This window comes from Phoenix dactylifera, chromosome 2, assembly GCF_051530095.1.
Source record: "Phoenix dactylifera cultivar Ajwa chromosome 2, Ajwa_hap1_PhDact_Kaust_v1.1, whole genome shotgun sequence".
Lineage (NCBI taxonomy): Eukaryota > Viridiplantae > Streptophyta > Magnoliopsida > Arecales > Arecaceae > Phoenix > Phoenix dactylifera.
Window position 1 is genome coordinate 23,768,379 of NC_143191.1, and position 8,803 is coordinate 23,777,181.

Sequence of the window (8,803 nt, forward strand, 5' to 3'; positions counted from 1 at the left end):
TTTCAAAAAAAAAAAAAATCTTTATTTCTGTTTTTTTATTCCCTGCACAGTCTGCATCAAACTCTGATATCTGAGTAATCCACCGTCTGATTGCACTCAAATTTCGTCGGCTGCTGTCGGACACATGTTTCTTTCATCTGAACGGTCTGATTGATATTCTGATACTTTTACGACCATTAAATTAATATAAACTTTGCTGCTGTCTGCTTTGAATTTTCTGTGTTTAATTTTTTTGTTTAGAATCAGAATTTTATTATCATCATATCTCATTAGCCCTTGTTGCTACTTGAAAATTGATAAGAACTTTAAGAAAAGATCAAGGATAATCATTAAAATAAATAAATAAATAAATAAAACAACAAACAAATAAATAAACTCTGAAATTTTGTATGCTAGGTTGGAATAGGGACAACACTGGACGTCTGAGTCGACAACCTTTTGACAATTTCTTAGATCACATTATTGAAACTTTTTCGCAAAATCTCAGATCTGGTGAGATGGCTGATGATGATGTAGGAAGTTACCATGGTAATGAAGGTAGACCCCCAGTTATGACACTTCGACAATACTTACATCCCACTAGGACTAGTCAACCTTCATGCATGATTATTTCTGAAAATGTAGGACACTTTGAAATCAAACCAGGAGTAATTCAATTGCTGCCAAAGTATTATGGAATGGAATCCGAGAACCCTTATCTTCACCTTAAGGATTTTGAGGAAATTAGCATCACATTTAGAGTGCCAAATGTATCGGAAGATGTCCTTAAATTAACCTTGTTTCCTTTTTCCTTGAAGGATAAAGCCAAAACATGGCTGAACTCCTTGAGACCAAGATCGTTAGGAACATGGCATGATATGCAAAGAGAATTCTTAAAAAAGTTCTTTCCCGCACAAAGGACTAATTTTTTGAAAAGGCACATTAGTAATTTCCAACAAAAAGACCATGAAACATTTTATGAATGCTGGGAGAGATTTAAAGATTTGCTACTCTCTTGTCCTCATCATGGGTTTGAAACATGGAGAATCATTAGTTTCTTTTACGAGGGGTTGTCTCCACAGTTGAAACAATTTATAGAGACTATGTGCAATGGTCTATTTTTAGAAAAGCAACCCGATGAGGCATGGGACTATTTAGACTCTCTCGTAGAGACTGCACAATTATGGGATACAGGGGATAGAATGAATAAACCTTTGCCTAAGCTTACTAGCATTCCACACGGGGGCCTTTACAACCTTAATACTCAGGATGATATTCGGGCTAAAATGGCAGCCCTTACTAGAAAGGTAGAGGAAATTGAACTTAGAAGGATTGAACCCGTCAAGACCGTAGAACATAACAGCGAGTGTTGTAGGATTTGCGAGATGCCTGGCCATCTCATCACTGATTGCCCCACAATACCCGCATTCAAGGAAGTCTTGCACGATCAGGCCAATGTTATGAATACCTATCAAAAATCTTTCAATAATCTTTTTTCGGGTACTTACAACCCTGGATGGAAGAACCATCCAAATTTTAGGTGGAGGAATGACCAACCTCAACAAGTATATATCCCAACTCCTCCACCTCCGCACCCTCATTATGCACATGCACCCCCTCAAAAATCCAGTCTCGAAGAAACTTTGCAATCTTTCATGCAAGGTCAAGCTAAAATCAATGATGAATTAAGAAATCAACTGACAACGCTGACCATTGCTTTAAGTGCTCAAGAGAAGGGTAAGCTACCAGCTCAACCACAACCTAACCCTCAAGTCTACGGCGGTAGCAATGCATCATCTTCAACTTCGCATAAAGAGCAAGCAAAGAGTATAATAACTTTGCGAAGTGGAAAAGTTATTGACCGACCAGTCCCAGAACAAACTCAAGCCATACCTGATTCTGACCCTTTAAAGACAAAAGAAAAGGATAACGAAGAAACTGAAGCACCAACATCTACTGAAAAAATTGAATGTCCTTTTCCTGCACCTTTTCCACAAAGATTAAAGCCCTTGCAAAAGCTTGAACCAAACTCTGAAATTTTTGAGCTTTTTAAGCAAGTAAAAATCAATGTACCTCTTCTTGATGCAATCAAACAAGTGCCTTCATATGCAAAATTTTTGAAAGATTTGTGCACTGTCAAGCGTCGATTAAATGTCAAGAAGAAGGCATTTCTGGCTGAAAATGTGAGTGCAATTTTACAACATAACATTCTCCCTAAATATAAAGATCCAGGTTGCCCAACTATCTCGTACATCATTGGCAATTTTAGGATTGAGCGAGCATTGCTAGATTTAGGGGCGAGTGTGAACTTGTTGCCATATACGGTATATGAGCAACTCGGTTTGGGTGAGTTGAAGCCAACAACTGTCACCTTACAATTAGCTGACAGGTCAGGGAAGGTCCCTAGAGAAATTATCAAAGATGTGTTGGTCCAAGTAGACAAGTTCTATTTTTCTGTTGACTTTATCGTACTGGACACACATCCTGCTTCCAATTCACCATCTCAGATTCCGGTCATCTTAGGACGTCCATTCCTTGCAACTTCTAATGCATTGATCAATTGTAGGAATGGTGTCATGAAGCTTTCTTTTGGCAATATGACCTTGGAACTGAACGTCTTTAGTATAGGTAAACAACCCAGTGATCATGAAGAAAGTAAAGAAGTTGAATGGGTTGAAACCATTGCGGAAGAATATTTGTTAAAAGAAACATTTACTGAATCGGCCGACTATGGTTTGATAGATTGGTGTTCTGAAGGTACTGCTAATGATGTGGTCCCACCGGGTTTAGATAATTCGGATGTTATGATGATCAATGGGTGGAGACCGCGAATAGAGAAATTTGAACAGTTGCCACCTCGAAAAGCAAAGATAGTACCATCCCATGAACAAACACCTAAGCTCGAGTTGAAACCTTTACCGAAGGAACTCAAGTATGCCTTTCTTGGATCCGATGACACATTTCCTATAATCATCTCATCTGATCTAGATCATGCCCAAGAAAGAAAATTACTTGGTGTTCTAAAGAATCATAAGGAAGCTTTAGGATGGTCTATTGCCGACTTGAAGGGGATTAGCCCTTTAATTTGCACGCACCGGATATATTTGGAGGACAATGCCAAAACCACAAGGCAAATGCAGCGTAGGCTAAATCCTACGATGAGAGATGTGGTTAAAACAGAAGTCCTCAAGTTGCTTGACGTGGGTATTATTTACCCAAATTCCGATAGCAAGTGGGTGAGTCCTACTCAAGTTGTGCCCAAGAAAGCAGGTCTGACGGTAGTCAAAAATGATCAGGGTGAACTAGTTCCAACTCGTGTTCCGACGAGTTGGCGCATGTGTGTTGACTACCGAAAATTGAATTTGGTCACTAGGAAAGATCACTTTCCCCTACCCTTCCTAGACCAAGTTTTGGAAAGAGTTGCAGGACACAAATTCTATTGTTTTCTCGATGGCTATTCCGGATACTACCAAATCGAAATTTTCCCTGAGGATCAAGAGAAGACTACCTTCACTTGTCCTTTTGGCACATTCGCTTTCCATCGGATGCCATTCGGGTTGTGTAATGCACCTGCAACATTCCAAAGATGCATGCTCAGTATTTTTGAAGAAATGAACGAGAAATTTTTAGAAGTGTTTATGGATGATTTCTCTGTTTTTGGCGATTCATTTGATGATTGCCTGTCACACTTACAAGCAGTCTTAGCTCGATGCATGGAAAAGAATTTGATACTGAATTGGGAGAAATGCCACTTCATGGTGCCAAAGGAAATTGTCCTAGGACATATTGTTTCATCGAAGGGCATGGAAGTTGATAGAGCTAAGATTGACCTAATCGCCAAGCTACCTGCACCCAAGACGGTTAGAGATGTTAGATCATTTTTGGGTCACGCAGGATTTTATAGGAGGTTCATCAAGGACTTTAGTGTCATAGCCCGACCATTATGTAACCTCCTATCCCTTGATACACCGTTCAATTGGACTGAAACATGTCAAGAGGCATTCGAAAAATTGAAGGCTATGCTTAGCACTGCACCCATCGTGCGACCACCTAATTGGTCATTACCTTTTGAGATCATGTGCGATGCTAGTGACTATGCGATAGGAGTTGTCCTAGGACAACGCAAGGATAATAAGCCATATGTCATCTACTATGCAAGCAAAACCTTAAATGATGCTCAAATGAATTACACCACCACCGAGAAGGAATTGCTTGCAGTAGTATTTGCATTAGACAAATTTCGCTCTTATATCCTTGGTGCTCCTATTGTTATCTTCACGGATCATGCAGCGCTAAAATATTTACTGGATAATAAAGAGGCCAAACCACGCTTAATACGGTGGATACTTCTACTCCAAGAATTTGACATCACTATCAAAGATAAAAAGGGAGTAGAAAATATGGTTGCCGACCATCTATCACGGCTAGTTGTTCATGATTTGGTGCCACAGTTGCCCATCAAGGACTCGTTCCCTGAAGAGCAGCTGTTTGCACTTTCTACTATACCATGGTATGCTGATATTGTAAACTTTCTTGTCACGGACCGGATGCCGGAGCATTGGGGATCGAATGATAAGAATAATTTTTTGCGTGAAGTAAGGAGTTATTATTATGATGCCCCTTATTTGTTCAAGTATTGCAATGATCAAATCTTTAGAAGATGCATTCCGGATCATGAGATACAAAGTGTACTCTCTTTCTGTCATGCCAATGCTTGCGGAGGACACTTTGCATCTAAGAAAACGGCAGCTAAGGTGTTACAATGTGGTTTTTATTGGCTTACACTATTTAAAGATGCCCACGAGTTCTGTAGGACATGTGACCCATGTCAACGTGTTGAAAGTCTAACTCGTAGGCAAATGATGCCTCTTCAGCCCATTACTGCTATTGAAATTTTTGACATGTGGGGCATTGATTTCATGGGCCCATTCCCACCGTCTTTTGGATATGAGTACATTTTAGTTGGTGTTGAGTATGTGTCCAAATGGGTAGAAGCTGTGCCTTGTCGAACAAATGACCACAAACCAGTTTTAAAATTTCTTAAAGAAAACATATTTTCTAGATTTTGGATGCCCAAGGTTATAATTAGTGATGGGGGAAAACATTTTTGTAACAAACCTTTTGAGATCCTGTTACGAAAGTACGGTATCACTCGTAGAATTGCAACTCCTTATCATCCGCAGACTAGTGGTCAAGTTGAGTTAGCTAATCGGGAGATTAAACGAATTTTAGAGAAAATGGTGAATCCATCACGCAAAGATTGGTCTTTAAAACTTTCTGACGCATTGTGGGCTTACCGTACTGCTTATAAAACTATTCTTGGTATGTCCCCGTATCGGCTAGTCTATGGAAAAGCATGTCATCTACCTGTTGAAATAGAGCATAAATCGTATTGGGCCATTAGAAAATTAAACTTTGAACTGTCAGATGCTGGTTTAGCCAGAAAAATACAACTAAGTGAGTTGAATGAAATTCGACGGGATGCGTATGACAATGCTAGACTTTGTAAAGAACGAATGAAAATTAGGCATGATAAATTAATTCTAAGAAAATCTTTTGAACCTGCACAAAAAGTTCTTTGTTATGACTCCCGCTTACATCTTTTTCCTGGAAAGTTACGATCAAGATGGACAGGTCCTTTCATTGTAAAAACTGTTTTTCCACACGGGGCAGTTGAAATTGAAAATCCACAGGATGGCACAATTTTTAAGGTAAATGGGCAAAGATTAAAACCTTTTCTTGAGAATTTTGCAGATGAAGAGGACTCTTTTCCCTTGGAGGAGCCTTCTTATGACTGAGCATGACGGCCAAGGTATGTGTATATTAGTTAGAACTAAATTTTTTCTTTTATTTCTAGTTTTCTTCTTATTTTGTAGGTCTTATTTTCTGAAAATCAACAGCTCAAGGTATTCTTCTTCTCTCTATTATTTTCTCTATTGTCTCTGTTGCTGGTGGTCCAAACCGAGAACGATTGACACGACGGTGTGAACGGGGTTCCGCCTGAGTTGTCTTGGTTGGTGCTGGTTGCGCTCCACCTTCCGCCAAGGAACCTGCAAACAAGCCTTGCACCACCACCAGGGTGGTGATGGCCCTCCGACGGTCAAGTCAGAGGAGATTGGAGGAGGAGAGATGATAATCACAAGTGGGAGAGAGTGCTCTGGGAGGTATTGCTTACCCCCCCCTTCTCCCCCCAGCCGCATATATACCTGGCTGGGAGGTCTCTCAGGGGGGTTTGTCGTCGTGGGGCACGATAGAATGGCCACTGACATGGCCGTTACGGGGCGTCGTGGAGCAGCGCCGGGTACGGTCATGGCAGGGCGTAGTGGAGCTCCGCTTTGTACGGTCGATACAGGAGATCGTGGGCAGCATCGGGTACAGCCGTTGCAGGGAGTAGTGGAGCAGGAGGCCGCGGCGTGCCTCTGGAGAATAGCCTGTCGTTATCAAAAGATCTCCGACTCGGGGTCGGAATGCTGGATCATAGGGCAGCCGACCCGGGGTCGGGCTGCGGAGCCGAGGAGGTCCGACTCGGGGTCGGAGTGCTGGATCATAGGGCAGCCGACCCGGGGTCGGGCTGCGGAGCCGAGGAGGTCCGACTCGGGGTCGGAGTGCTGGATCATAGGGCAGCCGACCCGGGGTCGGGCTGCGGAGCCGAGGAGGTCCGACTCGGGGTCGGAATGCTGGATCATAGGGCAGCCGTAGCTTTCCTGGATACGCGTGCCGATCACGTGGGGCATGGCGGCTCAATTCCCCCATAACAGTAGCCCCCCGCTTCCGAGCCTGGAACCAGAAGGGGAACAGGTGAAGGGAGTGATGTTTCGAGATTGCCGCCATCCTTCGGAGAGGCGCGCGCGCTTCAAGCTTCCCGCCTTTTTTATGGCGTATGGCGGTTGCTGCTGACCTGGCAACCTGAGGATTTCGGCGGACATCCTTCCTTAATGGTGTCGATTCGCCTTTGGGGTGCGAGCGACCCTTCGGCGGCCAGGCGTCTTCTGGCGTCATCGAGGTGTCACTTGCCCTTTCGCCTATTTAATCGGGGGCCCTCCCCCGTCCGTCTTCTTCTTTACGGACATTTTCGAGTTTCTCCTTTGCGCTACCATTGTTGCCGCCGAAACGTTCGCTTGCTTTTCCTTTGACGCTCTCGGAGCCGTTCTTCCTCCTCTTCAAGTGAGTTTCCCACTCTTCTACTTTGAGCTCTTCATACTTTTTCTTTTTGTACTAGTGCACCCCAGTCGTTCCGGCCTTTCCCTCCTTCTTGACCCCGTCCTGACCGTAGATTGGCCATTAGGGATGGGCGAAGTGGGAGCAGATAGCATCAAGTCAAAACTGGTCGCCGAGGACTTAGACGGATTTGTGGCTCGGTACCACCTTCCCGAGGCCTGCAATGTCACGCTCCCAGGGCCTGAGGAGAGGATGTCTCATCCTCCCCGAGGGAAGATCGCCATCAATGAGGGCATCCTCCAAGCCGGGTTCCGCTTTCCCCCTTCAGACCTAGTCTTACAGGTGCTCCGGGGTTTAGGAATGGCACCGACGCAACTGGTGCCGAACTCGTGGCGTGCTCTGACGGTCTTCCAGGTTCTCTGTCGCTTGCATGCGATTCCCGCCACCTTGAACGTTTTCTGGGAGCTCTACGGCCTGAGCGGCCACCCCCAGGACAAAGGGTGGTGGTGCTTCGCAGCGCGGCGAGGGTGCGGCCTTGTCAAGGAGGGTCCTACCTCCATTCACCACTGGAAGGAGCGCTTCTTTTTCGTTGATGCAGACCCCTCCTGGGAAATCAGGGCAATCTGGGGGACGCCGGTGAAGTCCCCAATTGGCCTGTCGAAGTTGTCGAGGGAGGAATCCGAGGGCGTCGCCGCCTTGAAGGGGTTGGTCGCCGAGGGCCAGCTTCCCCCGGTGGGCCGCCTCATTTCTGAGGATACCTTGGTGAACGTCGGTTTGAGCTCGGTCCCCACCGACCGTGAGTCCGCCATCGTTTCTTTAGCTCTTTTCTTCTCTTTCGTTCCTTCTTCCTTTCGGTTTCTCAGTCCCTGACCATCCCGTCCTTCTTGCAGAGGTCGACGACGTCATGCGGTCGGTGAAGTCGAAGGCTGTTGGTAGGGCGTCCCTGCTGGAAGCCGTCCGGAGGAGGAAACGAGCTCTTCCGAGCGGGGCCCCACCGGCGAAGAAGTCCCGTAAGGAGATACCTCCGATGCCGACCGACGAGTCCGGGCCCACCGGTCAGGGAGATGTCGTGGGCACCGACCGGCAGCTGACGCTGTATCAGCCCTCCGGTGGTAAGGTTGCCGCTACTCCGGAGGTGCCACCTGAGCCTGCTCAAGACGGACGGGTCGGACGTGATCGGTCCCCAACCCGGCCTTCGACTCGGTCGGCTCCTGATGACTCGAGGAGGGACGCGCCGAGGCCCCGGCCGAGCGGGACCCTATCAATTCCTGGGGCGACCCCCGCCCCGAGCGTGATCAGCCGGACTCTTCCCCAGGCGATGGATAAGGGTAAGGCTGCAGAACCACCATCCGGCTCCGGGGAGAAATCGGGGTCTGCCTTCACTACCGATGGCGCCCGAAATCTCATCGAAACAGTGTTGCTGGAGAAGGACCGTCGGCGGGTCCGGGAGTTGGATGTCTCTGGCGTCGGGGCTGCCAGCTGCGTCTGTCTCATGTCGGTGAGTGTTCTTCTGGCCGTCTTTCACCATTTATTGGCTCTGTTGTTCTCCGCCTGACTCCCTTATTTTTCCTATTTCTTAGCTCGCCCAGTACATGATCCGTCTGGAGGAGTGCTACAAGGAACAGGCGGGGCTTTTGGCGAAGGCCGAGGACCGGCTGAAAGCAAT

At 46.1% G+C, this 8,803-nt stretch overlaps 1 pseudogene; it reads right to left on the minus strand.

Annotated features, from left to right (window-relative positions):
- Positions 1-914: 914 nt before the first annotated feature.
- On the minus strand, positions 915-1,012 carry LOC120107639 (small nucleolar RNA R71; annotated as a pseudogene).
- Positions 1,013-8,803: the final 7,791 nt, after the last annotated feature.